The sequence below is a fragment of the Bactrocera neohumeralis genome, chromosome 6 (genome assembly GCF_024586455.1).
Source record: "Bactrocera neohumeralis isolate Rockhampton chromosome 6, APGP_CSIRO_Bneo_wtdbg2-racon-allhic-juicebox.fasta_v2, whole genome shotgun sequence".
In the NCBI taxonomy this organism is placed as follows: domain Eukaryota; kingdom Metazoa; phylum Arthropoda; class Insecta; order Diptera; family Tephritidae; genus Bactrocera; species Bactrocera neohumeralis.
Window position 1 is genome coordinate 22172178 of NC_065923.1, and position 25292 is coordinate 22197469.

The 25292-nt window shown below is 35.4% G+C and overlaps 1 long non-coding RNA gene across 1 annotated transcript in view; it reads left to right on the top strand.

Annotated features, from left to right (window-relative positions):
- Positions 1 to 11100, top strand: part of LOC126761983 (uncharacterized) — a 47300-nt gene extending 36200 nt beyond the window's left edge. Inside the window, exons 3-4 of the long non-coding RNA XR_007667402.1 lie at positions 2338 to 2457; positions 10795 to 11100. This is a non-coding gene — a long non-coding RNA (uncharacterized LOC126761983). The remainder of the gene's footprint in view (positions 1 to 2337; positions 2458 to 10794) is intronic.
- The last annotated feature ends 14192 nt before the right edge of the window (positions 11101 to 25292 follow it).

A 25292-nucleotide genomic window follows, 5' to 3' on the forward strand; every position in this document is an offset into this window, starting at 1 on the left:
GGGTGCACCACAGCTCGATAAACGAAGAAAACTGTCAATATAACCTTGATTTTTGACCTGCTTTGACGTAGTTTTTTCGGCTTTGGCTCACCTTTGATACGATATTCGGCCGACTGATCGTCTGTTTTTGGATGGTAAGCATATATCCAAGGCTCATCTGCAGTAATAGTATGTCATGACAATCTGGTAATCGGATTATTTCACAGGCGTGATTTTGGAACCACTTTTCTTAGGCCAAAATGATCTTTCAAAATGGTTCTTGATCCTTGCTCACAGTAGTATGCAATAAGGTGTTCAATGTTTCCTTCTGGGTGTTCTTCATGACATGTATTCATCTTACTGAATGCAATAATTGAATAAACCCCAGCCTTCAATTGCTTTGAAAACAACAAAGACTTTAACAAAATGTATTTTCTGAAAGATTATTTTTGGTTTCTTTTGAGATGAACTTGCGATCTTTTTAAAAAACATATGCGGGACACTCTTAATGATTCACGAGCATGTTTAAAACTTTAAAACTTTTTAGCGGTTTATTAGAAAAGTGATTTACATACAAATCGTACTTAATGCTGGCAACAGGTTGCTGTCAAGCAGCTGCCAATGCAAGTAGAGAAACTAAATGTCAGTCAAAAGTACTATTTGCATTGCGGCCAATGGGCAGTTGCACAATGCACTTAATGTGTATAACGTCTCTATATACATATGTATGTATGTATGTACGTATATACTACATTATGTAACAAAGGAGTAACGCTAGGCAGCCACTCAAACAATGGCTCAGGTGTGGTTTCACTGGGTAAACGCCTACATCACAACACACTTTGCTTGAACAATGAGTTGGCATGCGAATTTGCGCATTTTTAATTACTATGCGCGCGCATGCGCAGTACAAATAATAGACAAAAGCGAAAAGTAAACAAATAAAATGATTATATAATGCATTAAATGCAATACGCACGTTGAATGGCGAAAATTATGGTAGAAAATAAAATGTTGAAATTAATTATGTGCATAATAATTATGCAGAGAAATAATAATAATCAAAGTAATTGCAATTTATGTATATAAGCATGTGAATGAGTATGAACATATATGTAGAAATATATATTTATATAAAAATAGGTAATCGACACGAACGCGCAAGGTGCAAATCAGACGTTGCCAACATTTTACGCAAAGCTCAAGCAGTCATTGTAAGCAGTGCGTGCGCATGCGCATAAGAGCACACGGTGGCCGTCTCAAACTAATATACTTATGCTTACATATAATGCCGTCGTTATTGTCACTGTTTTTCAATGAAAATTTTTTTCGCGCTGCTTATTTGTGGCAACAACTCACTTTTTTACTACACATGCCGCATGTGGCATCCACGTACATGCGCGCTTGTCAAGTTGCCATGCCTAGCTATGCGCGCAAGACCTTGCCACACCGCAAGCAGGTGGCAATTGCTGTGTTTGGCTGTGCGGCGGCCAACTTGATTGCCAATATTGGCAAGACAATTCGTCATATTTGGAACATGTTTGCAGTGAAAATTACTGCAACAAGCCGCAAGCGATATACACGCACACATACACATACATACATGCGTACAATGGTTATTGCGGCACACCAACCAGTCGCGGTTTGCGGTTGTTGTTGCAGGGCAGCTGCAGCCTCACCGCCAAGCGACGCATGTAAGTACGAGTACGAGTAACGGGTAGGCGGGCAGCAATAATCCGCTATATTTTGCTTCGGCTTCATCTTCGCGCTTTCCCCCACTTCTTTTCTGCGTACTTCTTTTGTCAGCGCTCCAGCGCATTTATGTCAATTTTATTCAGGAATTCCAGCACTTATTATTATATGTTCGCTTGGCAAATGAAGTGTGTGCCCAAATGAGTTTTCAATTAATCTCGTTAATATGAAATCGACTGCTTGGCGGGTGCTTGCGGTCTGCATATTAAGGCCCCGGGCCTATGCGCATAAATTAAACGTGAAGGGAGTGTAAGGATGTGGGGGAATTAATAAGCATTTATTTGTCATAACGGAGCGACATTGTAGGATAAGGACGGCAAATGATGACGGCACAGTGAGGTCTGCTTTGTTGTGCGGCGCTTTAATCAGGGTAGAATAGACTTGGCTTTCAGTAAATGACACATCTCATAGAGAATAGTAATCACAAGCACTTTTTATTGTCCTGCATTCAAGCTCAAAGTTTATTACATTTTTGAGTTATGCTATTTTTCGGAAATATACTTTAACTCATTACTGCCTTCATTCAATATTTCAAATAATTCTCAAAGACAATTCACCGATTTTAGCAACATTTTTCTCATTATTACTTATTTTCTATATTTTCAGATGTTTTGGTGGAATGAATGAAGGTATTAGCTCAATGTGATGAGAAAAGTGACTAGTCCTCGACCACACACAATTGTCATATCGGAACTTGAAAATTATGGCAATGGAATCGCTGCTAAGGTAAATGTTTTTTTGTTGTTGTAGCAGTTATCTAGTCCTCGCAATCCTACTTCTTGGTAAGGTTCGGTTCGGTTGTCATCAAAGTCATCTAATGTTAGGCCAAGAAAACGTGCTCTTACGACTCTTCCTAGGGAGAGGAGTGCCTATGATCTGATCTAGTCACAAGAGCACGCTTTCTGGGCCTAATGTTAGATGAATGGAGTTCACTGGACATGCAAAAATGGGCTAAGAGTTATACTTGAACTCATTACACGCTAGACATATATTTTGTGTGTCGGGCTCGGTTCTGCATAAATATGAGTTAACCTGCTACAGTATTCAAAACGAAATTGCGCTAAGCTCGATTTAGATTCTTCGATCAACTTCAGCTCTTTGACTGAAATTGGTGGTGGTTGGACTCCAAGTATGCAATTCACTGGGAGGGAGTCGATGAAGGTATTGATGCTCCATTGCTCGGTGCGTGTCTAAAGTTTGTTGCGTCCGAAGTCTCAATCAAGAAAAGAACTATTGATATGTCTAGGATGCGGCTCTGCGAAAACATCCCAGCAGAAGCTGCTTGAAGAGACTACCTTTTGACCGGTAGCAATCGAGCCTCGCTAAGTGAATGTGAATGAAGAATTCCCTCTAGAAATTTTTTGCTCTATATTCGGTAGATGAATTCTCTTTTGAGCAGCAAAACTGTTTGATTTCTCTTCGGACTGCTGATTGCGTTTAGACGACCTGAGGATTTCCTAGATTTTTTTAATGATCCGATCAAATTTTCGTCATGTCTAAGTTTTCCGGCAATTTTCAAATTCACGACCAATTTCCTTGCTTGATTTTTTCAGTTATACCTATAACACTCGTTCCGTGAAATCTCCAACTTTTCATCATGTTTTCCAGGCGGAACCTCCCAAATATGTTAATTCTGTATAGTTCTGGCTCATTATATAATATAAAGCAAATTTCATTTTGAGGTTAGAGCTGATTTTCATATATTGTAATTTTGAAGCATTGGAGACGAAATGCAGGGAAATTGAATCTCAAGTAAAGTAAGTTTTTCCTTCGGTACTAGTTTAAGATAAGTCAACTGACGTGCAAGGATAAGAGTATATACCTTATGACGTCAAACAGAAAATTATACCAGAACTTTACAAGCAAATTGAAATAAATAGAACCACACGGAGAATTTCGAAACTTTATTGAAGAAATAACGATGTTTCTTTACTCCCACGATTATTTAGTCCTGAAAACTTCTAACCTTTATAATAACACGATTCGGAGATACTAAGCGGCAACTAGCAGAAAAGGATTCCACTCTCTCCAAAAAAGTTCCTAGTTCACTAATGAGCTCAAATTAGAGTGCATGAATGCCTGATTGGCTGTCTGTAAGCCGTCGGCACAAAGAGAAGTTGCGATAAAAGTGCTTTTCTTAGAAGAAATTCAGCAGACATTCAGTCTCAGCGCTTTGAAACCAGTGACTCTACTACTTTTTGTGAGTCAAAGACGCGCTAAAAATAAACGGAGAAGTCTGCCATCCAACTAGGAAGGATGGGATCTTAAACCATATATGTAACAGCCTGCTTTGTCCACATAGCTTAAAATTCTGCACTCAGAACTTTATGTCGTCAGCTAAAATGCAAAACAACGTAACATCACTTTTGATAAGTTTACAGGCGAAAGAAAAACGATATAATACAAACCTCTCATATTGAAAAAAATGTTTTGGTTATAAAATGGTTATATAATGGCGATATATTGGTTATATAATGGTTATATATTGGTTATATATTAGTTATATACTGGTTATATATTGGTTATGCATTGGTTATATCTGACAGTGGTACTGAAAATTGTATGCACATATGGGTAATAAGATGTAGTGAATCGTTAGCAATAAAAAAACTCAATTTCGATTTGTTTGATGATACGTTGTTTTCCTTTTAAGGAGACGATATGTGTTTTTGTTGTTATAAATTCAATATTTAATCTTCTCTTATAAGCTTCTCCCACAGCTGTGCATTGAGTTATCAATTCGTATCATGTATTGCCTTTAAGAGTTGACTATTTAAAAGTCCGTCCAAATATTCATCGATAACCCGACGCTGGCTACCTGTTTGCCGTCGGTCGCCAAATCAGCGCATTCGCCATGCATACTCATGCATTATTTCATTCAACGCCAGATTCTAATCAGCGTGTTATTGCAATTTATGCAGTGGGCATTGTGTGTCGCATCCCAACGTAAAAAGGCACACACATATACTATATACAACTACACATGCTGAATACTAAAGTTAGCCGCAGGCGATTAGACGAACTGTGCGCATGCGCAGCATACGGCTCATTCATACGCGGCCTCTGTGACTTTCGCATGTCTCCATAGAATACGCCAGCATCGCAATCGTGATGCGCCATAACTTAACCGTTTGCCGGCTGTCTGCTGCCAGCTGCAGGTAATTTGGCTGCAAGTGCAATATGTTGCGCGTTGTTGCTGCTGTTGTTGTTGCGGCCACATAATCGTAAAGTGTGCGATCTCGCAACTTAAATTATTGCACAATTACGGCGCATACCTTGCTGCTGGTCAGAAGCATCCCGAGCGCGCCGCAACCGACGGCGATTTTGTGGACAGCGTCGCTGTCGCCAAGCTTTGCGCATCGCGATATGTGCAGACGCGCGCACGCCACTGCCGCCGCGAGATAGATGACCAGCAGCCGCGCGGCGTAAGCGCTAGTCATAGTAAAAGTGAAATAACTTTCCACTTATTTGACGGAATAATCTGCCGGAATGACTGAATGAGCGCATGAAATGAGCGGTTTTATGCGCCAGGTGGCACACATACGTACATACATATGCGTATATATGTTTGTGTATGCGATTTATTATGTCGTGGCAATCTGGCAGGCAGCGGGCGCTGCGCCATTCAATGAGTTTATTGTCGATGCGCTGCAGTTCATCTTGTCGTCTTGCCGTCTCGCATGGCATGCCGCTTGCGATCTGCCACAGCGTTTGGCATAATTCGCTGTTTAATTTCGGACGGCATGTAAATCGTGCGCTGACATTTGCGTCGCGATCTGATCGTAATTTCCATAGCGGCGCTGTGGCAGTTGCTTTAATATTGCTCATAACTTTTGCGGTTTATACTAATCTGGCGTTTCATTGGAAGCGCGTTGTTGTTATTTTTGCGAGCGCTGTGTGCGCCGCAAATGGAAATATGTCGCAGCTTCCGACAATTGTGGGAATAATGCAAATTAATGTGGATTTATCACGTTTGTTGACTTTTAATTGGCAAAATTTTTGCAAACCGCTCAAAATTTTAATTGCCGGTTGGGCAATATTATTGACAAGGTGCACTAACGATGTGGCGTCGGGTGGCTTGGAGTCAATATTTTATTATTATTTAAATTATTTCTATAATGAATACAATAAGCAGTCTTCCCTAAAGCTTTCTACTTCGTCATGTGTTCATTAGTGTGAAGAAATAAATGATTATAATTGTACTGTTTTGTGTGCACATAACTTCAGACGCTCAATCGTTCTCTTTCTTACTGCTAGATTGGACACAGCAAAACGCTTGTGAACTTGTTGACGGTAGCAAAAAGAAGGAAGCTTATTAATAATGAACTTAGCTCCTATTCATAATGACATCTGTCAATAGTAAGTCCAAGGAATATATAGGGACCAAGGATATATAGATTCAAATATACAATTTTCTCCTCAACACTTACCTTCCTACTACAGAATTTCTTACAAAATAGGCTAATAATATTTTTTATTATTTTTGTTAATTATTTTTTATTTTTATATATTTTATGTTCTCAACTTTCCATTTCTAGAATGCGTTATATGTACGCATTCCTGCTGCCACCTATGCCCGACTCGGTGTCAATATTTATGTCAATATTTCTATAGGTTAAGTTTTGTTAGATTCAATGGTCGATCCTAGCAGGGAACACAGTTGGTAGCCTTAACGCCGCGCGCCGATCCGCTGTGATACCCAGAACTCCTATAAAATTGATCTTAAAAACACTCATAAATCGACAAAGCGCTTTGAGCCTATTACACATTTATTGAGGCGGTCATGTCTGCTGGTTCGCTAAAGGTAAAATTGCGGAGATGTTTTGACCTCAGCCTAGCAGAAGCTAGCCAGTGGTGGAGATGGATGAGAGGATATTTTCATCTCACCTTCTTCCATGCAACTTTGACAACTTACGTTCTATAGGAAGTTTAATTTTCCGCATGAATGCTAATAGGACACTGACCAGCAATAACTTTTACGACTGCGAAAGATGAGCTTTGCTAAGACCAAATAGTTCAGTAGATATCCAGGAAACTGCTCTAGGCCAGAAGAATCTTGCAGTCGCACAGGAACAGATTGTTGACCTGCGCTTAGTAGGCATTTTTTTGTAAATTTTGATAACTATTACAGGATCATTAGGTGGACTAAATCAAATCTCTCTACGAAAATTAATAGCTTTTTCATCATCATTAGCATATTTTATGTTCGAAATATTACTCACAGACATATACAATTTTATCCGAAAAACAGCAATTAAGATGTTTAGAATAGATTGGGCTACAGGCTGTATGGGATTTTCATAGATATTTTATTACGTACCATCTATGAAAATTCTATAAAGCGTTACCTAAAAAGCCGCATATCTCGAAAAGTATTAATGATAGCGATTTTGACCTGGATCTTTTTTGTAGCAAATGAAATTTCCTACAAGTTTGTCATGAACATTTTTTCTATAGCTCTTGTCATTTACGAGATATATAAACGAAAATGCGAATTTCGTGGAAAAATCAGGTTTAGAGCCCTCTACTACCTCGCCGGTGTGAGTTACGACTTTGTTGCACTGGGCACTTTTGTAGAGTGAATAATTCTGAGAAATATGCGTCTAAAGTGAAAGCGATGCCATGAAACACCTCTGAACTGTAGGAATTTAAAGATAAAAAATCACGATTGTAGTGTATATACTATGGAAAATGTTTAAATGCCTTGGTCCAGTTATTAATGCTAATATTAAGGGCTAAAACTTTCAGAGAATTTTTTTAGGTTATTTCTAAGAAAATTTCGTGACGGGATTGAAAAAAATTAATAGCCGAAAAAATACCCTAATATATGTACATATGTACTTGTAAGTACGAGTATACTGAATGTCTTAATCAAAGTCCAAGCACGAATGAAACTTATATAACTGATATTTGAAGTATTATTGAGAATGCTCTAACTTTACTTGAATAAGACTTCTAAAATGAATTATTACCAGTGCAGAAAGCATTTTATTCAAATATATAATATGTAAAATTTCCATTTTATTTGTGCATTTATTAAAGCAAAGCAATGCATTCGAAATGAGCCGCAGAGCTTGGAATAATAAGAATGAAATGAAATTTTAATTTCTTAATAATAAAATTTTCCATGGTTTGCGCATTTCCGACGATTGTACACAAAAACACATATATAAATGTACATATACATGCACAGATATATACATATGGATATACACAGAATTATATATACAGCAACGGTACTAATTATTGCCTAAGCAAACTAGAAAATTCAGCTGCAAATCAATTTGACTGACACATCCGTCAGCCATAAGCACTATGCATGCATGTGTGTGTGTGTATATGTGTTGAAACAAACATTTTAATTATATGTGCATACACATAAGGCATAAAGCAAATGCATTTTGTTGTCTTGACAGTGTTTGCCGGTTGTGACAAATGCGCATGCGCGCACCAACGCCTTGACATTAAGCATGCAGCGGTGTTTTTTTACTTGTGGTTTCTTGTGAATAAGTGACATTTACCAGCAATGATTGCTGAGACTTATCGCTTGTTCGACTATAATTAGTTTGCTTTATTTCCATACACATGTATTAGCATCAACACAATCGACGACAAGCGTGAAATTAACGCTCACCAAGGGGCGGCGCATGCAAATCCCAAGGTGCGGAGCTAAGAGGTGACTGGCACTTGGTGCGGGAGGATATGCGGTGAGTTGTGAGCGAGCAAAATATCGGCAATTAAATCGATTGTATAGTACTATATTTAACATTTTCGCATAAGCAGCAACAACAATGGCAACAAGCAGCTGCCGAATAAAAGCTGCGATGTGAATGCGCGCTCCCAGGCATTAGTTTAGCAAGCAAGCCAAAGTCGAACCAATTATTCAAAATGAATATAGCAACAATTCACATGGATATAAGTACATATGTATATACGACGCTTTTTAATTTTGACAACAGTGAAACCCAGTTAGAAGAAATTAAGGTTTATAATAAGTCATTTAAATTTAATCATTTCGATAAGTTATCGTATCCAATTTTTTTTGACTGCAGTGTAATCCAAATACATATAAAAAATTACAGTATATAACAAAAAATTTGATAATTTTGACTTCGATAAATTATCGATAAATTTGCACTCACAATTTTTTTTACATATTACAGTGCACCCAAGTATTATAAATTATAGTTTATAAGAAGAAATTTAAATTTTTTGGCTACGATATATTATCGATAGCATGAGAATTTATCGATAAATTTAAACTCAGATTTTTTTTTACCACAGTAACATCGTCTAATAGTTTATAACACAAAACTTGAATTTTTTCACTTCGAAAAATTATCGATATATCCATAACCAAACATATGAGAACATAAAGTTTATAACAAGAAAATTTCATTTTTTTAGCTACAATAAATTCATTATCAAATCTAACATTAAAATTTCCAGTTTATAGCAAAAAATTTAATTATTGTGACTTCGATAAATTATCGGTAAAACTTCTGTCAAAATTGTTTTTACTACAGTGAAACCCAAATATTAAAAATTATGGTTTACAACAAAAAACTGAAACTTATTCGCTTCGAAAAATTATCGATAATTATTTTGACATCGATATGTTCATAATCAAAAAGTTTCTTTGACCACAATGAACTCAAGATATGGGAAATTGGAGCTTATAAGAGGAAATGCAAAAATTTTTCACTTCCAAATGTTATCGATAAATCGATAATAAAATTTTTTTCTACGTAAAATCCAAATATAGAAATTTTATGTTTATAATAGTTGACGTAACATTTTTTTTTCGATAAATTATCGATTAGTGCCTCACAATTTTAAATTAAATGAAATTGTCAGCTCAAAAATTCAAAATATGTATTTAGTACCTGAGATAAATTCCTTGAAAATATTCCACGTAATGCAACTGCTAAACATTCCAGCAAGTTCTGCGCTACTTTCAAGTTCAATAAATCGACGCAACACTGTTACTGCTTACTTAAAATATCTCAGTGGGCAACAATGCTTGCTTGCCGTTGGCAATATAATTGTCGGTGTTTGATTTTTGGGGCTTGATATCGTTGCAGTTGTCGGTTTTGTTGTTGTGGCGCCTCAAGTTACGCTGCAAACAATGTGTTGACAATTGTTGCAACAGTTAAACACAAGCATGTTCGCGCTATAAAACGCTTGGCAGGTGTGTGAATAAAATTAGAAATATATATATAAATGAAATAAAAATATATAATAGAATAAACTGAGAATATCTTAACCTGAAAAAATTCTAAATAGTAGGACCTACCTTAAATCAAACTTGTAAGTTTGAAATATTATTTTGTTTTAACATAAAAAGTAATTAGTCTTCCAGAGGCGGCTTGGGAGTGCAAAGTAAACTGGGGTGCATTTGTTACTAATTTTAGCGTTGATACAAAATCACCATAAAGTTTTATAGGCTAATGGCAACAGTTTAGGTATAAAATTGCTTTAGAAAGAAATATATTTGGAACTGTGAAAGAATCATTTCAAGTTGAAATCCGAGAAAAAAATATTCCAATGAATATGAAATCCAGCTTTTAAATTTTCGAATCCCAATATATTGGAATGGCACTATGGTTTCTATAACTCTTTTCGAAATTTTTGTTGTCCGTTCCGCTTACTAAGACCCGACTGTCGAGGGAACTTTCCCTCAATTCTCAGAGAGAATTCTTTTCTGATAAAAATATACTCGCATGCCAAAAATGACTTGCATCGGATCCAATAACTCTCACGGTGCCCATAAACCTAATAGAAATTTTCGATTTTCTTGCTAACTTTATTCCGCAAATATCGGTCAATATGTGAGTTACCTTATTTAAATTGAAAGATCGGTCGAATTCTTTCGCAACATAGTTTAATATAAAGTTTTGCCACCACCTGAATGTATTTCCCCGATTTTGACCTTTGAAAGTTCCAAGAGTACGAAATGTTCGGTTACACGAAATATTATTGAATTTATTGTACTATTTTCTGAACTAATTAGGGAAAATGTTATTAATGATCATTAAATAATATGTAATTTTTCTATTTTAGATGCGCAAAGTTCGACAAAAACTAAAATCCGAAAATTCGAAATCAGAGTGCATGAGAAGTTCCACGGCGAGACAGTTCCGGTAAGAAGAAAGGCAACCAGCGAGGATACTTCGTGTAGAGCAGACAACATAAAATCACTTAAAAACACATAATAATCATGCTAGTATTAAGAATTTAAAGATATCTTTGAAAGAATCACCAGAAAATGTATATATAATTATCTCTTCTCCTATGTATTTGTATATAATTTATAATATAGAAATTTTATATAAATAATATATTCATTTTTATAAGAAAAATATATTATTAAATTTATATTAAGACATGTGTATATATTATATACCGCTACACATGTATATCCACTTAAATTTAAATCCCCGAATCTGCTAGCTATAAAACCAAAAAACAAAAAAAAAAAAAAAAAAAACAAGAGCAAACTCTTCATCAATATTCTTATTAGCTTAATCGCTTAGTCAAAGTGGCGCCATGTTTTTCCTGCCGAGCAAGTGGCAGGGCAGCCAATGTAAGCAGCAATCCGCCGCAGAGCCAATATTGAACGAATAGCTTCGATGTGCGTCAAATGCATAAAAACCAAAAAAGCCAAATTATACACAAATACACACACACATATACTAACACATACAGGACATTTTCAGAAATCCAGATTTTCCAACGACTACTCGCATACTCGGTACACTCAGTGGGCACACTCTGGTAAGTATATTGGTGATTTGCTTTGGCTAAGCACATATTGACGTTTGGTTGCTTTCACTCCGCTTTATGTGCGCGTCTTAACGGTATTTCGCTTTGGTTTTTGCCTTTTAACTCCCATTCACTGCGCACACATTTCCTCGCATTGATAATATTTTCCGAAAGGATAATGTGCATATAAAATTTTAAGACATCGTTTTATGGTGATACACAACATGTTTATCGCAAAATATCCACAAATTCAGCAGGCAAGGTACTCAAAGGACAACACACACACATCCGTACTCATACAAACACTCATACAATCACACACATACATATATGTATATAAATGTGCAGCTGAAGTCCTCCGTCTGTGTAATTTGTACAACTCAAGAGCGAAGCTTAAAGATTTTGCATACTCCGCTCATAAATACTTGCGTTAGTGTGAGTGCATAAGTGTGTGTGTATTTGTATTTGAATTTCAGCTCATAATAATTGAATCGACAGCAGCCGTTTAATGCGGCTTAATTACATTATAAAACTTGAATAAACAACCCAACAAGCGGAGACCTGCGTTTAAGTATGGCGGAGAGTAAACCACCCAAGCCAACAACAACACGCTGGATATATGCAGAAGTAGCCGAGTTGCACTCAAGTCTCGGTTGCATTTTCGGTGATTTTTTGTTTGGCTGTACTGTACTTGTGATGAGGAGAAAGAAGCAATATACTCATACATATACTCCACATGTGTTTCAAGTGTTTCGCATTTAAAGAACGCCTTAAAGCCATCAGCGAGGTATAGAGTTCCTACGTGACTTTAAAGAATTGTAGGAACTTAATACCGTGCTCTTGGAGGGCTGTTGATCAACAAGCAAACTAAAAAGTGTTTTATTAACTCATCGTTAATGAAATAAGTGATATGTAGTGAAAAGTGAAAAAAATATGAGACTCCAAAAGCTTTCAAAAAGCTTTGGAGGCATTACTACTTTAAGTATATTTAAGTGTTTTATTAACTCATGGTGAAAAAATTAATAAAGTGATGTGTAGTGAAAAGTGTATAACATTTTGTACAATCAAAAGCTTTCAAAAAGCTTTGGAGGCATTAATACTTTAAGTATATTTAAGTGTTTTATTAGCTCTTGGTGAAAAAATGCATAAAGTGATGTGTAGTGGAAAGCTAAAAAATTTTTTTAAAACCAAAAGCTTTCAAAAAGCTGTGCAGCCATTTATATTTTTAGTATATTTCAGTGTTTTATTAGCTTTTGGTGAAAAAATGCATAAAGTGATGTGTAGAGAAAGGAGTATAAAATGTTATTAAATCCGAAAGCTTTCAAAAAGCTTTGCTGCCATTAATATTTTAAGCTAAAGTTTGTGCGATTTTAAAAATGATTTTCAGTACTTTTTTAAGTCTTTCGCTTAAATATGGCGACTTTATTAGACTACAATGACGTTAGAAAAATACATTTTTTATAAACTTATTTTACGAACATTTTTTCAGAAAGTTTCGAAGCCATCAACGCTGTAAGTGAAAGTTTGTTGGATTTTAACAGCGATTTCTTTTTGTTTAATTAAATATGTTGGTAAAATATAGTAATCATGTTTATATCTAAATAAGTATAATGAAACATAGAAAATAAAAGCTCCAAAAAGCTACCAAAAAGCTTTAAAGCCATCAATCAACACATTAAGTGAAATTTTGACTGATTTTTAAATTGTGATTTTTGCGTTGGTTTATTAAAACTGATTCCAAAATATGGCGACTCGCTCGACTTGGTCAACAAAACACAAAAAATGTTATTAATATAATATTAAAAACTTAATGATAATTGGTGGTTGAAAAGGGTGTTGTTGTTTTTTTTTCAAATAGTCTTAATAAAATTTTTTACAGAACTTGCTGCAATCCAGCCGTACGAAACCTTGCTTTCAAATTTAGCAATATCTTCGTCTGACTTTTGCAGTTGTTGACTACGTAGCTCGGTCCTGATATGACGTAACAAAATTAAGTGAGATTGGATGTTCAGTTGACACCCTTAAGGTACAGCCATCTGCCAGTTAGGTCCTGGTTAACTTAACCAAGACCTTTTCTTTCGGTAAAGAACGTTTTTTAAGTAGAAATTAACTGACAAATGGCTGTTACCCAGTCATTGAGAAAACAACAAAGGTGCCCCAAGCGATTGGCACACCGTTCTTACACTTGGTCCAACATCCTCGAATACTTTTAGTGAATATTTCGCACAATGATGAACAGAGAACAAAGGGTTGAGAATAAATTCGAACTCCCATCAAACAACTTATAAGACTACTCTCTTGAGATCAAGTTATAAATGAGGTTGTGAGATATTGACGGGTACAAGGTGAGCAAGAAGACCTCAAAAAATGCCAACCAATAGAGGTAAGGAAACCAACAAAGTATAAAATAGTAAATGAACCCCTGGCTTAAGTAGTTCAGATTGATATCCTCAACTCAAAATTACAAATAAGGTCGGAGTAAAGCTTCTGTCAAAAAAATATATAAATTCATTCTTCTAAAAGTCAATGTTAAAAACTCCAACAAAGTAAGATTGTTATTACTAGATAAGTTTATACGAGTATAACCGGTATCTGATGGTATATTGGTGCTAGTCTCGAGCCACATTATTGCTGTGATTGCGACAAAAAGCATATGCATGTAATTGGTTATATCAAGGTGAGGGTTGGAGTTTAACCTATTCGTCGTGTTGATGTTAGGGGTGTGATTTTTAAATTATATTTAATTGATAAACTTTACAACAAGGATATTAAAGTAATCTTAAGCGCACAAGCTTACGTAAAATGTATGAAAAAAATTCAAAGCGGAATGTATTAAACCATATTAATCACTATATTTTCTCATTTATCTTAAAAATAATATAACGCCCAGCAACAATTGAAGCTTGGTTTTTAAAATATAGAAACTGAAGAGAAAAATAATGAAGAGTGATAGGTATGGTTAATCTGGTAGGCCAATGAGCCACGCATAGACCAGTTTGTTACTTTTCTATAACAGAGGGAGTTCAGTTGCTAAGTCCAAGGGGAGTAGTGTTCGTTTAGGATGCCTGTGCTTGACGCGAATATTAACAGACTCTGCGGCCTCACTAAAAACACCTCATCCAGTGTATCATACTGTGGAGACCTTAGATGCTTACAGCGTAGTCTTGCTAATGCGGAACGTGTGTCGCCACCAGACAGTGACCAGTTAGTATGCCTATCATCTTCTTACAGTCTCTTCTATCGAGTGCCAATAGGAATTTTGTGTAATTCCAATCTACCGTTTTGTACATGACTTTTGCAGGTAGCTCGATCCATCGGGTTTTGATTTTTTTTACCACCGTTCTGTCAAGATCGTCGTATAGTCGTATATGAAGAGTGATAAGTATTTAGTACAAAAAAAAACATGTTAGTAAAATTATTAATTAATTAAATTATTAATAATTATATAATTAATACAAAAAAACTGTGTTTTATATAGTTAGAAGGACTGTTCTTAATTGCTATGCCAAATATGAGCGCAATTTGTCAACCAGTTTGTTTACAGCAGCTGTTTTATTCGGAGCATCACCGTAGTGCATTGCGATTTTGGCAATGTATAAAAATATCGAGCAAAGAATTTGTCTCAAATTTTGTATTTTTAACAGAATTTCATATGCGAAATCGTTGCGAATGTTGGAAAAGGCTTACAGTGATTCAGTTCTATCAAAAACTCAAGCCTACGAGTGGTACAAAGCCTTCAAAGACGATCGAAAGATCGTTGAAGTCATGCTTCTTTCTGGACGACCTTCGACAATCTTCAGCAGAGGAAAATATTAAAAATGTGAAGATTTTGTTGCTTTGGAGATCGTCAGGCAAGAGTTAGAGAGATGGCAAGAGTGCTCTACAACTCACGCGAGTCCGTTGGACTGATTTCGGTAGATATTTTGGTTATGAAATGCGTTCTTTGCTCGACTCGTCCCAATAAAGCTGAATTTTTTTTCAAAAAGAGTACCATCGATCAATCACCGTATTTACCACACTTGGCTCCGTGTGAATTTTTCTTGTTCCCCAAACTGAAAATGCCGTTCCGTGGAAGCCGTTTTAATGTCGATCGAAGAGAAAAAATAAAATGCGCTGAAGGAGCTGAAGGAGCTGAAGGCCGTCCCAGAAAAGTACTTATGAAAAGTGTTTCGGAACTGGAAAAATCATTGGCATAAGTGTCTTACATCTGGTGGGGATTACATCGAAGGCGATGAAATAAATATTGATGAATAATTAAATATTTTGCATTTTATTTACAATTTGTGGAAAATTTTTTGTACCAATGTATATTATATGTGGAAGAATAACAGATTTACTACTTAGTGTACTAAGTTATATATATTGAGAATAAATATCCAAGTGACACATAATTTTGACAACTCAACCTACGTTACTCAAGATCTAATGTTGAATCCTGCTCAGATACGAGATCATGAAAAAAGGCAAATTTGCTTGTAAGTATGTTAAGAGACCTCCTACCGAATACAAATACTTAATTCATTACTTAGTAGAAATTAAAGGGGGTTGCAAATTCTACTCCCATCTTACCTGCACGGACGTATTGTAAATTTTAAATTTTCCGCCAGGATATCACCATAAACGGCAACCCTCATCTAAAAATCTCGGCACTTTTCCGTTAGATGTCACACAAGTTTGTGTTAGAGGCATATCCTACAAATAATGTTACCATAAAATTTATAGGAACGTATTTCTAATTAGAAATTTTGTCTAGGCAGGAGCAAGGACATGCAATAGAAAAGGATATACAAAAATATCTATCAATATGTTAAACGAGATTACAAAAGATTATGTATTTATATGTAAAATTGGCCACAGAAAGTTTGGTCAGCTTCATTTGCGGCTTTAATCCGAAAATTCATGTTCTGTAAAACCTATTTCTGGCTCAATGAGCAACCTGAAGAGATTCAAGAGCTGCCATTGCATCCAGTAAAAACAACGGTTTGGTGTGGTTTGTGTGCCGGTGGAATCAGCGGACCATATTTCTTCAAAAATGGTACCATTTCAACAAGACGCCGCCATTTCCTACACATCGCATCAATCAATGAATTTATTGAGAGAACACTTCGGTGAGCAGATAATTTCACTTTTGACTGATCGATTGGCCACCAATATCGTGTGATATATCACCATTAGAATTTTTCCTGTGAAGATATATAAAGTCTAAAGTCTATGCGAACGAGCCCACTTCGATTCAGGCCTTGAAGCAAAACATCACGCATGCCATTCGTCAGTTACAAATGCTCGAACATTAACGGATGGACCAATTGAGACGTAGCCGCGGCCAAAATTTGAAAGCAATAATATTCAAAACATAAATGTCAGAGAACGCCTTTTCGAAAGATAGTAAACATTTCCCATTAAATTTGAGATTTCTGTATTTTTTCTTAAGGAAAGCAGATAACTTTTTTTTAACCCAAATCTTCTTCATAATCCAATAAGAGCCCAGTCATTGAAATAATCTCAGCTCTGAGTTATCTAAAAAGGTCAGTAACGAGGAGAGTAAGCTCTTTTTTATATCTTTATATTTTACTATATATCTGAAATAGATTATATTAGAAAATGCGTTCAATAAAAGCACTGTTGATGGAAGCATAAGGAGAATATTTAGGTTAGCAATTATCAAATAGAAAGTTTTAATCATTAAGTTACTGTTCGATCGAAGTTGCCTTTTATAGGTTTTTCAATCTGGAATAGGAGAAATTGAATGAGGAAAAGTGAGGAAGGTCGAAGTTCAAATGTAACCAAACACTTCATACTTTGGCAACTTGCAAGGATCAAAGGTGGAGAGTTACTACAGATGTTGGCAATAATTGCAAATGTAGCCAAAGGGTGCAACTTCATTGTTCGATAAACTTAACAGAAGAGGCACGAATTGATGATAGTGAACAGTATAATGCCAACCGGAAGTTTTAAAATCTGTCCATGGTAAATAGGTATTGACTCGATTTGTTATTTTTTTAGACATTACTACATATTATTAACAGAAACAGATGCTCCTGAGTTTCATTAAGGTACCAAACATATCATCATAAAAGGAGTAAAGTCAATCAGTAAAGTCATGATATTAGTTATATGTGGTCAAAAAAAGTTTTCAACGGATTTTATTCAATTTATGCACAGAGCTGCTTCGTTAGGACAAAAGAAACGTCCCCTAAATTTAATTAAGAGAATTCACACTTGGCTGATATATTGGGTATAAAGTCGGAGGTTTGAAAATTGTTCTATTACGTACATATATGGGGGCTAAGGGTAATATTGAGCCGATTTAACCCATTTTTGACATATAAATATAGTATTGTCAGAAAAGGGTTATGCCGTAATTTGAATTATATATGTCACACATTGATCATTATTTTTGGCAAAAAGTCAGCAATAGGCTGTGGAGTTCACATTTCCGGTACTGAGTGTTTGAATAGTTGTAGTTCGATTTGTACAATTTTTAGCCTTAAGGTGGCACACCTCGAAGGAAATATTCGTACATTGTTTTATTCGGATATATTGTTTGGATCTTGATTTGTATGCTTGAAAGTGAATGAATCCAATGGAATATAAAATTGTTTCAAAGAAAAAAGTAAGTTTGTGGCGATGCTCAAAGCATGATTTTTCGAAATTTATATTTTTTACTAAGTTTTTTCAAAGAAACCTTTTATCTAATAAAAAAATAAAAACTGTACAATTGCAGAATTCAATGTTCTTTAATAAACGAGACGATTCATTTTGAAAAGTTTAAATTCCCTTGAAGTCGTAGTCGATTTCCAGAAAAAATTCCAATGAAAGATGTCTGACGGTGAAGAAGATTTTTCTGCTTAAAGTAATCTCAAATCAAAAGTAAAAAAAAAATTATTATTATAAAATACTCAAAATATTGGTTTTCGACCCAATGTCAGATTCTATAAAAACCTCGTTTTATGTGAAAAAATCCAAAATTCCAAATGGCTTAAAAATCGAAACTATAGCCAAAAATCTTATTCCTTTGATTATCTGACTCTAAGTTTCTGTAAAAATTGCAAGTCGATCGATGTAGGCCTTGCTGAGAAAACAACGTTTCAAGAAATGCGAGTTTGAAGTTTTGGAAGCCGATTATACTAAGTACACAAAGTCCATATCTCCGAAACTATAAATTTTCTGGCAAAACTTCAAAAATTAGGTGATATTCTCAGGTATAGATAGATTATGTATACACAAGTGGATGTAATACCTTGAGGGCGTATTCTGGTTCAGAGAATATGGTTGACGTTCGATAAAAACAAAAAGCAAAAAACAAGTAAGTAAAGGCTAAGTTCGCGTATAACCTAACATTTTATACTTGCAAGGATTAAAGCTAGGGAAGTACATACCTTTAAATACATAAGGCTTGTTAGTTATTGATACACAGAATCACTCGAATATAAAGCCCTCTCATACCTGTGTGCGTGGGAGTGGTCCGATTACTCTTATGTACGAACTCGATGTTTGTTTTTGCCAAGAAACGCGCATACCAAGATTCATCAAGATATCTCAATTTTTACACAATTTACAGCTTCCATGGATAGACAGACAGTCAACCGGATATCAGTTTTTCTAGTCATCCTTATTATTTATATATATACTTGTATATCCCTATATCTATACTGATTAGTTTTAGCTGATACCTACAACCGTTAGGGAAACAAAACTATTATATTCTGTAGCAACATGTTGCAAGAGAATATAAACAAAAACATTTAATATCTTTACTATTCATTTTTTTATCAGTTGTTTATGACGATATTTTAAAATTTGTTTGTCTAAAAATCCTTTTGAAGATATACAATTGAACAAAAGAAAATGAAAAGTTTTATAATTTCGGTTTGTTAAATTTCTGGATAAGAAAGTACCCTACCCTAAATATTTCTTTAATTTTCTAGTAAGAAAATTTTTAATATGAAATATATTCTACAGTTGTAGGACACTTTATAATACAAAGTACTTACTTTCACATTGACTTATCAATTTATGTACATTTATTATGTATTACGTTTCATCTACTCAAAGCTCCTTAATAAAAAAGCAGCAGGATATGCCGCCTTAAGCCCCTTAATTGAGTTATATCCACCAAATATATGCAATAACTCAACGAATTTCCCCTATATCATTTCAGTTTTTAACTCAATTATATAATTCCTTCAACTACTCAGGGGTTGCCTTTGCAGAACATCGCAAACGCCGGCAATAAACTGTTCTCACTCGGCAGAGCACTCATTGATGATGAGCAATTGCTGCTGTTTGAGCAACGCGCACGCTACCAACCGCTAGAGGTCGCGCATTTTGAGTAATTATGTCTTGCCGTCGTATACCACAACACATCGGCAAATGAAAAAACAAAAAAGAGGCGGAGCTCTCAAGTGCGCGCTAACGCCAAACAATACGCGCTCAAGAATTCAATGCCAACGCTTAGCCACACAAATTGATTGACGTATGAAAGCACTCACATTCGCTAGCGCTCAAATGCTGCAAATAAACAATAAAACCAAAGCGCCCGCTACGAGAAGGGGCGCTGTCGATTGCTGTTTCGTGTTGGTTGACTCAGGCGCTGCCACACAACTGTTTGTTGTTGTTATTGCGCTGGCTGCGCGTTGGACCGAAAGTGAGTGCTTTGCGTGCGATGCGGTGCGCGTTGACACAAACAGCTGCCAGTATACGTGAATATATGCATGTATATATGTTTGTATATATGTTTATATGCAGATCCGCTCTAGTTTGGGTGGTGTTGTAGATTCCGCTTTGCAGCCGCGTTTTCAAACGTGTTAATTCAATTGTCTGTGGGGTGTACGCGCGCGACCAACGCTCTACTCGCTGCATAAGCATTGAAAGGACGCATGAATGACCTGACCGTCGGTCGCGGTGTCGCATCATGACGCAGCGTGTCTTATCCAGCTGGCCATCTGCCGCTAACCCAGTAATTGTTGTGCGCGTTGTTTTTGTTTGCGGCGCGTGATTTCGTTGCGCGTCGCACATTGTCCAGCCGTGCACCCTTCCAACCCTTTCGCGGCCAAACCGCCAGCAACCCTTCCGACACAACCCTTTCGCCCGTCCGCGCAATAGATAGGAATACGTTAAATTTTTAACAGGTTTTCACTTGTCAAAAAAATGGGTTTCGAGAATTTTTCAAATCCTGTTTGCGCGCACATACTAATTATATACATATCAAATATATACATACTTTCATGTATGTACATATGTACATATACGCATGTACGCCTTTAATTTTGTCTGCGTATTTTGTTGTTGTGTTTTCGCTTTATTTTCGATTTTCGAGAGCGTAATTAAATGACTCCTCCGTTGCGCCCTTTCGCTGTTGTAGCTGCTGTTGTTGTTCGACAAGACGCGGCGCCAATTCAGCCGCACCGCCTCTGTCCTCATTGTCGTCGCGCGCTCGCCTTTTGGCCCCGTGGAGTGTCGTCGCTCCTCGCGTGTGCCTAGCCAAATTGTGGCGATTGTGGCGCGTTGGCCAACTACCGTTTGCCAGGCGACGCATTCGCCCAGTTACGCAATGGGCAGCGTTCGTGTTGGAGGTGCGTGTAAAAGTGCGTGGTCAGTCAGTCCATTCGTGAGTCTGTGCATACGTACGTACGTGTGTGTGTACGTTCCATGGCTGGTCAGTGCAGCAAGCGCTGCATTGTTTTTGTTTACAAAATAAACTGTTATATTTTTTAGCCATTATGTACACATGTTATTGTTGCTATTGATTGATTGCTGATTATTGGTGTGAACAATCGATTGCCATAAAACCATAAGGATGTGAGACATTTGTGCTTTGACGCTGTTTGTGGGTGTGTTGTGGTCATATGATATCAATATATAATATGTATGTACATGTATGCAAAACATACAATATACTAAATATAAATATATGTATGTAACTAGCTATATAGTGGATTCATCAGTATATGAATATATAGAAGTGCGCGCGCTTAATATAAAATCGATAATGAGCATTTAATTTCAACAATACAATTTTGAGCTTGAAACAAAGCAGTGAGTAACTAACTTTTTATGTGTATGTGTGTGTGAAAAGCTCTAAAAATTATAAACTTCATTGTTTTAGTGACCTAAAAATAATTATATAGAACTTACGGACATCATATAATATACAAGTAGATTTATGAGTGAGTGCAAATATGTATGTGAGTATGACATAGTTAAGGTGACCATTGCTTTTGCTTTCCACTAGTGCTATAAATGCGTACATTCGACGATATATATTTACATACACATATATGGTATACATATAGCAGTATATAATGTGTATCTAAAGAAGTATACATACATAATTGGTGATGTCACTGTGCATAACTTAATTAACTGGGACTGTGTGGCATATGAGTAAAATATTTGTTGTACTCAAACATATAAAAAAACTATATATATTATGTATATTTAAAAAAGGAGCCACAAGGTGAATATTCGAATATTTATAAAGGACTGGAAAATTATCGAAAGGTAAGTAACTCTTTATTTGAAATTCTTGCTGAATCTATTATAGAAGAGTTGCAAAATGTCAAATTGTTGGAAATAGAATGTGAACCAAAGGTTTGATGTTTATATTGTCTAACCTATTCATCACTTTTTCATAAGTTTACAGGCGAAGGAAAACGATATAATGGAGACCACTCATATTGATACAAAATTTGAGTTTTGGTTATAAAATGGTTATATATTGGTTACATAGTGGTTATATCCGAAAGCGGATTTTACAAAAAAAACAAAGTTCGAACATGATCGAACACGTATAATTTCTGAATAATTCCATTCATGTTTTTTGTTTATGTCATTTTAAATATATTTAGAATCTGTTTAATTATAAAAAGCAAAAAAGGTTTGACGTTTAAATTGTCTAACCTAATCATAACCTTTTCATAAGTTTATAAGCGAAGAAAAAACGATATAATAGAAACCACTTATTTTGAAACAAAATTTGAGTATTGGTTATAAAATGGTTACCTATTAGTTATATATTGGTTACATATTGGTTATATCTGAAAGCGGAAGCTGAAAATTTAATGCTATATACATATGTATATGTTAAATGATGTATTGCATTGCAAACAATAAAAAAAATCAATTTCGATTTTTTTGAAGTTACATAGTTTTGCATTTTAGGAGACGATATATAGGTTTGTCTAAGAAACTTACAAAAAAAAACATGCGACTTGACTTATAATGCCTGATTAATTACATTTTTTGTAATCTGTTTATGCAATTTTCTATATACATACATATTTCGAATTTGTTTAATTATAATATAAGAAACAATAACTTAATCACGGCAAAACTCAATGAGAATGGATTATAGCCGTACAATATTAAAAAAAAATTAAATTAAATTAATTAAAAAAAATTGTACATTAATTGAATCGAATCCTCTGTCGGGTGGCATCTCTACATTGTAAACTATTGTCCAACAATTGAATGGCAAATATATTTTCATTTTGCTGCAAAGGGAGCTACTAAGCTGCTAAGTTCTTCGATTGTTTCCTTAAGAGTGAACAACTCTAGATCCCGGTGGAGAACATCGTTTCTCACATAGAAAGGAGCTCCCATTATGGTGCGTAGAAGTTTATTTTGAAAAGCTTGCATTACTTTCAATTTTGAAGTCGCTACAATGCCTAAAATTTCAATGTCATACGTCCACATCGACCTAAGTATTACCTTATAAATCAGGAACTTAGAACTCAGACTGAGGCGGCATCTTGCTCTAAGGAGCTGGTATAGCTCCTCTAACTTTAATTTTATTTATTTTTGCGTGATTTTTTCAACTGCGCCTCTTATCAATTGTAATTCCCAAATATTTTGCAATTCTTTCTCATCTGACAACATTTTCTTGATTTTGAATATCTATTAAATTTATCAAATCTATACAAAAAACCGCTCTGGCAATTTGTTATGAAATATTGGCAGATTTTATTAAATTTAATTTCATATACATTATAATTGAAATTAATGTTTCATTTTATTTTATTTTTTTAATTGAAACATGAAGTTTAGTCGCGGTATTACTTTAAAATCAATAAAATCGGCCGCTTTTGTATTAGCACAGAAAAGTCAGTTTGTGTATTACTCATCAATTATAATTAGAAAATATAATTTAGTTTACTTCTGCTTACTAAAAACATAACAAAAACCAAAATTGGAGAAAATCCCGAACAAACTAAAAAGGCCTAAAAAATTTAAGAGAGTATAGTGGTAAGGTTTGCGTGGCCACGAGTGTATGAATATATATAGTAGTTCGAGTTATGAATTGGCGCTCTTAGCTGCAGAGAATTTGTTGATTTTTTAGACAAAATTTGAAGAAGAAATACAGAAAGTAATTTAAAATTGCGTATAATTAAAAAAAAAGTATTCTTGTCAGAAGCATTTTTTCTAGGCTTCAAAAGATGCCTAATAAGGGAAATACTCACACCTCTGCCTAAAGCAGGTCTTTTGTGGTAATATTTTTTAAAGAAAACTTTTACATGAAATATTTTCAAACTTTGAGAATATTGATGTTTATACATACATAATTAATCAGTTTTAGCGAGTTATTCACAATTTTTAAAATTCTTAAAAAAAATTCCTCTAGAGTAAGAAAACAAGAGTAAAAAATTAAAAATATTTTCAATCTGTAAGCTATTGCCTATCCAATGATCTTCCTAAACTGATAGAGCAACAACAAGTTCCACAACATTTCAACCAATCATTCTCAAGTCAGTGGTCCGATTAAAGTAAATTTTCTTATAACTTCAAATGACACAGTCTGGCACTAATCCCACGATAAAAAATGCAACATGGATATATCATTACACAGCTGAAAATCGTCCAAAGCGTAACCGTAAACACAACAGTCGGCCGCAAGCTTCTAGCCATTATTTCAGCGAATCAATTGTAAGCGGGATCCATTTCGAGGCTCGCTACTTTAATGGGAAATGTTTATTATCATTCAAAAGAACATTTTTTGGCATTTATTTTGAAGACCTTTCCTCTCAAATGTTGCCCGCGGCTACGTCTCAGATGGTCCATCCGTTGAGTCCAATTTTCGATGACTCGTCCGAGCATTCGAAACTGGCGATTGACACGCACGACTCGAAGGCCTGAAGCGAATTCGAACGGTGTGATATCACACGATCTTGATGGCTAATCGGCCGACCTAAAACATGAAATTATCTGCTCACCGAAGTTTTCTCTTAATACAAGTAAATTCGTCTTGCCGAGATCAAGAGCTTCAATTTCAGCCATCAAATAGTCGGTTATCATGGCGCGATAACGCTTACCATTGACGGTTACGTTCTCACCGGCATTATTTTAGAGGAATTATAGACCGATTATCCAAACCGTTGTTTTTTCTGGATGAAATGGCAGCTTTTGAATATCTTCACAAAAGCCGGAATTTCGCTTGTTTACATACAAATTGAGCCAGAAATGGACCTCATCACTGAACAAAATTTGCCGCATAAAGTCAGATCTTCTTAGAACTCTTCAAGAGCGCGTAAAGCGAAGCGATGTGCTTGGAAAGATCGCGCGGCTATTGAAAAAAGTACCTTTTCCTGGATACCTAATATTTTCATTAGATATAAATTATTAGTATTATTTTTTTGTTGAAATGATTTTCAAAAAATTAAGAGAATTAATTTTATATATGATAATGCTAAGGTTCACAGGATGGAAGCAGAATGAAGCGAAAAGTAAGCATACATCTTGTGAGAAGTAAACATACATACATATGTATATTTTTAAGTAGGATGTGTATGTTTAAGCGG